Consider the following 9754-nt stretch of genomic DNA (forward strand, 5'->3'; position numbering starts at 1 on the left):
AGAAGAAGAAGAAGAAGAAGAAGAAGAAGAAGAAGAAGAAGAAGAAGAAGAAGAAGAAGAAGAAGAAGAAGAAGAAGAAGAAGTTGTCTAAGTCCCAGTCCAGTCCATTCAGGGAGCGGGTCTTAGCATCTACACTGGAAGAGTCACATTTTCTGTTGTTGTCATAGCAGAAGTTATTTCATGTTGCTAAAACTCAGGGATGTGGCAGCTTAGCCCAGTCCTTGTCAACTTCCGGTGGAAGTTCTATTCCCTCCCTCCAATGACATAGGACATCCCAACAACTCTCTGTGATTCTTATTTACTTCATGAAAAGCCAGAAGGGGCTGTGGTGTGCCACACACAACCAGACCATAGACAAACAAACTCCTCTTTTACAAAGAGAATCCTCTGTGCTAGCCAGATGGACCCAACTTTACCCAGGGAGACAAGCCAAGTTAAGGGCTGGGTTGCTGAGTGAACGTTCTCTGAGGCCTCAGTCACTCATCATCATGACTGAACATTCTGGAGTGCTTGGGGTGAGGTTGTGGTCCTCTCAGTAACAAGTCCATTTATCCATTCTCTCTCTCCTTCTCTCTCTCTCTCTCTCTCTCTCTCTCTCTCTCTCTCTCCCTGAATCTCCATCCTCATGTTCCCCAAATATTATGCCTTCTCTGTAAAGTGCAAAACACATCTTTCCGCGTGGCCCTCTGTCTCCACTATCATGAAGCTAATTGTATTCAGGTGAAGCCATTTTCCCTTCATTACTCTTTTCCAAGAGAAGACTTCTACTGGGAGATAGCTATCCAACTGTCTACACAGTACATTAAGAATGTCAAATAAAGGAATCTCTCACCAAAACCATCCAGTCCCCTCTTTCCAGTTAAGTTAGTCTTAATTCCTACATTGCATTCCATTAAGAAACCTGTAGATATATATGAAAAGAAGCTGGATCAGGCCATGGGGTGTAAAGCCAAGGACAGAAATGATTATATATTTCCTAGTCCTTACATCCACATAGATTCATTGGCAGAAAGCCTGTTCCTGATGGATTGGATATGACTCAACTAAACCACCACTGATGGAAGTTCAACACTTGCTACATACAGGTCACTGTGCCTGCTGGTGGGAAGAAAAGAGAGCAGAGTGCTATGCCTCTACCCATAGACACACACTGGGACCTTATTATGACTTGTTTTGTTTCCTTTCTAGTTGTAAATTATATTATAAAACCCTATGGATTTTAAATATGATCATGAATTTCACTGTGCCTCACTCTGGGCACATTTTAAAACATCTAAATAGCTTTTATAAAGTTCTTTTGCTATGTACAAAATATCTTCAATAAATATATCATATGCAACATTACTTTCCATTTACTTAATGTAACATTCCAATAATTTTATATAAGAGTGATTTTATTTATCGTTGGACTCCAGGGTACCTATGGAAGGTAATAACTTCCTGTTTATTCAGCTAAAGACTGTTTTCTCTTTAACTGAGACTGCACAGCAGATGCAACCCCCAGTTAATGAGAAGCCAGAATTTACTTGAATATTACAGGTCATTAGTTGGGTGATTGTCTCACTATTATAGACTATTAAGGGGTTCTTTCTGTTTTCCTTCCTTTCTTTAGTTATCAACTCTATTCCTTAGAGTAACTAGGTAGCTTTAGTTCTACTGTGGCAGATCCCTGCTAGAAAGAAAACAACCAAGCAGTTAGTGGCTGTGTGTCCCTCTAGCCCATTAGAGCTGATCCTTTAAAGTTCTGTGTGGGAACTGGCTTGTTTGTGCTTCTATGTCCTCTGTTGTGTTCAAGGGTAACTGTTTCTCTGTGTAAAGTTTCACATACTGCGTTTCCTTCTGTCTAAAACATCGCTCTAATTCTTAAAATTAGAAGTGACTTTTTCTGAAAGCTAGGAGAAGCAGCAGCTTAGCATGGTGGGGCATATGGCTTCTGACAGCCTTCTGACAAAGGGCACAGGCTCTGATCACAGGGCACAGGTCCCAAGAGGAAGTAGGAGGGATCAGGGGAATGTTACACCAGGCCAGCCCTACTTTTCTGCACAGAAAACCACAGACCTCCACACAAGAAAGGGAAATTCCCCAACCTCTGTGCCAGTTTCCAAACCATAGAAGATGGCCAGCCATTCTACACAAGCTGCAGTTTTCAACGGCCTTTTCAAGCATGCCTCACAACTCTTGAATAAATCAGATCATCCTCAATTCCCAAAGAAAGTGGCTGAGTCACAGAGGCTTGGCAAGGTGGCTGGGGAAAGTCCCTTAGTGGGGGAGCTGAAGGCAGAAGGCAAAGCTCCCAACTCCTTGTCCTGGACAAGGGGAAAGAGGCCACCCTGCCTCTTTATTATGTCCATCAGGGAACAGAAAACCAATTGTGACCCCCTAAGTCTCAACAAAAGAGCAGTTCACTGCACTGCCAACAGTGGGCTCTGAATAAACGAAGCCTTGTGCTAAAAGTCTGCTGATCACAGTGCTCTGCTCCAAAGCCCAGAGCACCCTGACAGGATGGCCAGGCCACAACAACTCAATTGCCTGGTTGGTGGGCAGTCCGCTAGTGCACAGTTTGCCAGGGAAGGGGGAGTCAGTAGGTCAGCCGTTGAGGCCATGTTCTAGATGCTGGAAACATACCATGCAGAAAGCCTTTTTCTTGAGAGTGAGTTAACCCTTGCTTCTGAGTCACATATTTGGACTCTTTGGAGGCTTACAAGCAATGTTGACACACCTGATGACATAGGCTCAAGTCGTTGAACATATTTTGTCTTAACATACATGTAGGTTTGGGGCTATACTAATGATGCCCATGAAACCATGAACTGGACAAGGAATTCCCAGGAATATTCTTAAAAAAAAAAAAAAAAAAAAGCCAAGGACTCAGCTCTTAAATGCTCTCAAGTCTGTATTTTACCTCAAACAATATAAGAAGAAGGAAGCAGACACATTAAGATAAATTGCCCAAATTGGCTAAATTTTACTGTAATAACAACTCTAAAACCATAGTAACCAAGCAATTCTTATTTCTTATCATCTGTTGATAGAATGGCTCTGTTTATAAGAGTCAAATCCCCATTTTACACATTCTCAAGAGAGAAGGGACAGCTCTGCAGGGTCTCTCGCTGGCATGAAATAATACAACTTAAAGAGTGACACGTGTCACTTTGCTCAAAATCCATTGGCCAAATCTACTTGTATTGTCCTTTTCAATCTTTTTTATTAGATATTTTCTTTATTTACATTTCAAATGTTATCCCCCTTCCTAGTCTCCCTCCAAAATTCCCCTCCCCTTATCCCCTCTTCCCTCCCCCTACTCACCAACCCACCCATTCCCACTTCCTGGCCCTGGCATTCCCCTATACTGGGGCACAGAGCCTTCACAGAACCAAGAGGCTCTCCTATTGATGACCGACTAGGCCATCCTCTGCTACATATGCAGCTGGAGCCATGAGTCCTACCATGTATACTCTTTGGTTGGTGGTTTAGTCCCAGGGAGCTCTGGGGGTTCTGGTTAGTTCAAATTGTTGTTCCTCTTATGGAGCTGTAAACCCCTTCAACTCCTTGGGTCCTTTCTCTAGCTCCTTCATTGGGGACCCTGTGCTCAGTCCAATGGATGACTGTGAGCATCCCCTTCTGTATTTGTCAGGCACGGGCAGAGCCTCTCAGGGAACAGTTATATCAGTCTCCTGTCAGCAAGCTTTTGTTGGCCTCCACAATAGTGTCTGAGTACCAGAGGACCAAACAATACCATGCCTGGGCATATACCCAGAAGATGTTCTAACTGGCAATAAGAACACATGCTCTACTATGTTCATAGCAGCCTTATTTATAATAGCCAGAAGCTGGAAAGAACCCAGATGTCCCTCAACAGANGAATGGATACAGAAAATGTGTACATTTACACAATGGAGTAGTACTCAGCTATTAAAAACAATGAATTTATGAAACTCGTAGGCAAATGGATGGATCTGGAGGATATCATCCTGAGGAAGGTAACCTAATCACAAAAGAACACACATGATATGCACTCATTGATAAGTGGATATTAGCCCAGAAGCTCGGGATAAAATTCGCAAAACACATGAAATTCAAGGAGAAGGAAGACCAAAGTGTGGATACTTCGGTCCTTCTTAGAAGGGGGAACAAAATACCCATGGAAGGAGTTACAGAAACAAAATGTGGAGCAGAGACTGAAGGAAAGGCCATCCAGAGACTGCCCAACCTGGGGATCCATCCCATGTCCTTCTCAATCTTAAGGGGACTGAGACATGCAGGCCAGGCATGTATCCACAAGAGAAAGCTGAAGTGCTAGTAGCAGGCAGCGGGGGTGCTGGTAGTGGTAACACCCTCAACTGTATGGTGTGTTCTATAATCTACAGGCTGTGTCCCAGAGTGGGAAAACCCTCCATAGGACCAGAGAGCAACCCTAGAAAAGCTGAGGTACATTCAGGAATAGAGCAACCAGAGACCATGATGAGGGGCTGACATACCCAAGATGTCATCGATAAAATTATTTTGACCATGGCAAAAGGAAGGGAAGGCATATGGCCAACTAAAGAAGAACCATACATGAAAAAAGATATGCCATTGCTAGAGCTTTGAGTCCTCTATCTAAAGAGCCCTGTCCTAGTAGGAAGAGGAATTCTTTTCTTAAAAAGATATATTTGTTTTTATGTGTGTGAGTACACTGTTGCTCTCTTGAGACACACCAGAAGAGAGCATCAGATCCCATTACAGATGGCTGTGAGCCACCATGAATCTTTGGAAGAGCAGTCACTGCCATTATCCACTGAGCATCTCTCCAGCCCCCAGGAATAGAAATTCTTAAAGGTGCCATAAGATGAAGAAAGTGAAAATCTTTGTTATTTTGGAAGATGGATTCAATGTGATATCTTCAATGATGGTCTTAGCTCTAGAAAATAATCTGCTTGCGTGAAATATTACAACTTGAGGCTGACACATGTCACTTTGCTCAAAATCCATTGGCCAGATCTACTTGCATTGTCCTTCTCAATCGTAAGGGGACTGAGACATGCAGTCATTTCCTTGCCAGGTAAGGTAGGTGAATTCAGCCCTACACATCCCCTACAAATAGTTCAGTAAATCCAGGTTCATCCTGTGACAAATAGACATTGATGTAGCCTTTGCCTTAGAAATGGGCACCTATACATATTGGCCAACTGCAGACTCCTCAAACACCTACGACCCATCTGACCCATCTGACGTTCTCATCTCCTGCTTCTTCTGGACTTCACAGTCCCGGGCAACATGATTGCCGTATCTGGAGCAATTTTCAGAGAGCCAATAAAAACACGTACACTTTCAAGACATAGCGCCGCCTCTGAATCCAAAACTCGTGTGACTGTTGAGGAGCAAAGTGATCTCTTTTCTCTTTTCCTAGCATAAACACACATGGCAGAGGGACAGTGCCAAAGGTCACAGTGAGATGAGTTTAGAAACTCCTTCCAAGGACACTGCACTTCAAAGAAACCACACAACAGTGTTCTGGTCATATGAACCCCAAAAATGTGTTGGCTATTTTTAAATCTTCAAAATCAGCCCACTTTTTCCACATGCATCACCCCTTTAGAATCTTCTTTACCCAAACTCCCCTGCTTGAAGTATCACAAGCTCACATGGACTTAATGGCTACAGAAGTCTTCACCACTTTTCCATGGAAATTGGGGGCGGGGGGGGGAGGCTTTACAAGATGATGTTTAAATAGTCCCAGCCTGCTCGTCCCTCTATATGAAACACTGGAAGCCTTAAGGAAGTTCCACCCAATGACCTTTTCCAGCACATAATTAAAGTGTGAGGTTTTCATAAGCCATGTGCTAAGATGTTTCTCGTCTTAACCCATCGGAGATCTGAAGTCTCCTGTGATTCCTGGCCGTTGCTCTGACACTTCTCAGAGTTCAAAAGCTAAGCAGCCAAATGCCACCAGGCTTTGGAGACACACAGTGCTGATGTGTTCGCCAAAGTGAAATGCTTTCTCATTAGAACTACACACAATCTGCAATTACTGGTCAGCGGAGACTATTTAGAAACTCTGCATGCATTTTTTTCCACCTCTCAAAGGCATCACAGTTCTGAGGCCATCCTTACCCCACTACCCCTTATCCCCATCTGGTTCCATTTGGTCAAGGTTGTTTTAATCCTATTAAAATGTCACATGTGGGTGATAAACTTTTCCACTGGGCCCCATGCACAGCCTTTAAGAGGTACTTTAATGCTGACTCATGAAATGCCTCCTCTTTAAGATGGGGGTGCAGTTCTGCTCCTGCCGGTTGCCTATCCACCAGCTCAGCCCTGCCCCCTCTCTTTCACTCCTCCTCACCCCTCTGGTTCTTCACCCCTGAAATTGGGTTACAGTTTCCCCAAGGCCACAGTGGCAAAGGAAACTCTCACTCATTATCTTCTGGTAGCTCACCTCCAAGCCAGCCAAGTGTATTTATTCACCTTCTCGCCTCTGAAGCAATTGTTTAAGAACCATGCAAGCCTCGAGGAAGCTGCTCCAAATCCTCTCTGCAAGCCCAACCTCAAAGACATCACTGTACAGTACAATCCTTTTTGCTAATGAGAACCATGGAGCCCTGGGTGAGTGGTATTAACTGTGCCTACATTATCACAAAGATTCATCCTTATAAGGCATTGGAGGTCTCATGTCAAGCACTATCTTCTTCCTAAACCCAAATGCAGGATGAGATGGCTACTATGAATCCCTTTTTAGAAGTTTAGACATCAAGGATGACAGAGAAGTAGTGACAAGTCTGAGATTTTGTGTCAATTAGAGATGAAGTTGGAGGTGGGGGGAATGTCAGCCTGGCTCTAGGGGTCTTTCTTAATAGACAGCTTTCTAAATGACATTCAGATAAGGATGCAAGCGCAACCTCAAAACATCACTGTAACTATTGCTCTACCAGTTTTATGTCTACCTATGGGACAAAAGAACGTTCCCAAGAAGTAGAATGGTAGGAACTTAAGTCAGAGAGCAAGCAGCTCATTCTCCAGCCAGCACAGAAGTCTGTGCTTATCAAACTCCAAACCAGACTGCCACATGCAAAGAAGGCAAGCACAGTCCTGTTCCCTCTGGAACCTGCTGGTCCCTCCAATGATCATGTTTGTAGATACTTACCCTGAAGGAAATTCCAACCACTATGTCCTATTATGGCAGGGTAGGGTAGTAAATGCTTTCTGTAAGGGGTGAATAAGTCATTAACTACACTAACAGGTCCAAATCTTAATATGAATGTTTACAAAGTCAAGACTTCTCCAGAATACAGCTCTGTGGTGACATATTCAGAAGCAAGGAATATAGTTGCTATCACATACACTTTGTATGTTTGGATGAGAGAGGGAGGGAGAGGGAGAGAGAGAGAGAGAGAGAGAGAGAGAGAGAGAGAGAGAGAGAGAGAGCAATCTGCCCTCTCTCATGCCCTGCTGCAGTAAGCTGCACTACAGGAATCTCAAAATCCCACAGCACCTCAGCCCTATAACTCCAGAAGCTTCTATACCCTTCCTGGTTGGCACTGGGTACTTCCTCACTCATGACCTCTACTTTACCTCTCTCTCTCTCTCCTGGCACCCAGTATTCCATCCCTGATTACCCCTGCCCTTGGCCCAGACTCACAGCCCCCAGGGTGCGAGGGTGAGAACTGCCCTATGTTGGAGCCTACACTTGTGTCTATGCCAAGGCAAAATTGCTAAGTAGGTGATGTGTCTCCGTACACCCACCACATGTACCCAGTCTGTCCCACTCCTGGCTTATTCCCTGGACAAATCCTGGCACTGGTCCCTCAGGCACACTCAAAGACCTTGAGTAACATTTTATGGCTCGTGGAATTACTTGCAAATTCTCTAAATCCATCCCAACCCCTTTTCATTGGCCAAGTCTGGCCTTTACTCTCACTACACCCTGTATCAAACTGACTCTGCCAAAAGGAGGTATTGCCACCTCCCCTGCAGCCACTGACCTTGGGCAAACCTCTTCACCTCCTAGAATTTCATATTCATTTATCAACTGCAGTACTCCAGGGTCTCTTTCTTAAAATATAGTTAAGAAAATTTGGGCTTTTTGGACGGTTACTAATTTAGGCATCAGAACACTCCTTTTAGCCTTGGTAGAAGTTAGGTTTTTGGTTTACATCACCTACAAGTCTTATCCTGACTGGGGATATTACTCGACGGTAGATCAATGCATAGATACCAAATCCCCAGTTTGATCCATCCCTAGCGATGGGGGGGGGGACCTCTTTTCTGGTACACCATTGATCTCTCATTAGCAATAGCTGCTTATCTCTGGTCTTGGAAGGGTCCATTTCATGAAGTTGCCCCTGTGGGTTAACAAGAATGTTCACATTTGTCTGGACCATTTCAAAGATTCACCAGAGTCCAAGTGATCCAGCAATGAAAACTTATTTAAACCTAGGTTGCTACGAGTAAGAGGACATTTATGAATGAGATTTTTCTCACTGCACTAATAGCAGGAAGTGAATCATTTAACCGCCCACCAGCCAGAAACTCTACTCTTCAGATGGGAAGTATTTCACCAGTCAACAGCTTTCACAGACAGCTGGGGAAGGGGAAGACAGTTACCTTTATGGTGGGTGTTCAAATGAATGGACATCTCACAGGAGATTCTGAGACAGGGAAGGGGGACTGGATAGACAGAGCATTTCATATAGCAGCCTGATGTGGAAGTCAAACCAAATTCCCATATTATGATTTGAGAAGTGAGTATTTTCACTTCTACACAGAGCCCCCAACCCCTCTTCTGCTCTGTGATAAATTTACACTGCCATTCACTATACACAGAGCTGACCTTAAAAAAGGGAAGCACTGAGGTAGTCACAAATGCCACGGGTCCCACTGCATCTTGGTTTTGAAGGCACCCTCATTTGCTTAAAGGCAAAGTTATTACTTCCCTCCTTGTTTTACTTCATTCCTAGAGATGGGACTCAAAGTCCTTGTGAATCCCCCAAACAGCACCCCTGTGTTGATATGAACAGTCCCAATTGTTTAAAAAAAAAGAGCTCACATTTCAGTAAAACCAAAGAAATTCAGAAAGCCAAAGAAAGCTAAGAACCTGCCATTGAATAGAAGGACTCAATTTGTCTCAAAGTAAGGAAACAGATCAAATCCACGGATGCATCCATAATTTAACATCCTTAGTGGAAGAAGAATGAAGGGTGATATTTTGAGAAGTATATATTGCCTCCAGCTGCTTCTACAAGTTCTCCATGTTTCCAGAAATGAGTAGACTTTATTTTCACATGTTCCCATTGTCATGATGCTCTGCCTCACAATGTTGCAGCAGAAGAGCAGCCATGAACAGAAATGCCAGAAACCATCTTCCCTCTTTAGACTGCTTTGCGCTGTTTCTCTCAGAGTTAGGAAATTGAGCCCTGTACTTGTCTGGTTGGTGTGGTTAATATGGTTTGAGGCCTCAGCACTGATTTCTGAGATGCCCCTATGGCATCAGAATCTCTACAGAATCAGAATCCACAGTGACTTTTAAGCCAGTTTCCCTAGCTTGTTGAATTGAGCTAAGCTGGTTTGAACTCACTCCCCCAATCTGTTCAGCACTTCTACAGAAAGTTTTCACACTGGTCTCTGGTCCAGGCTCTGGCATTAAAATGTAGTGGCCACCTTCTTCGAAAAGGAAAGGAAAGTATCAGACTGTTCAAGGCTGAGCCCAGTTTGCTAATAATAACCTTGTGTGTGTGTGTGTGTGTATGTGTGTGTGTGTGTGTGTGTGTGTGTGTGT

This window comes from Mus caroli, chromosome 13, assembly GCF_900094665.2.
Source record: "Mus caroli chromosome 13, CAROLI_EIJ_v1.1, whole genome shotgun sequence".
Lineage (NCBI taxonomy): Eukaryota > Metazoa > Chordata > Mammalia > Rodentia > Muridae > Mus > Mus caroli.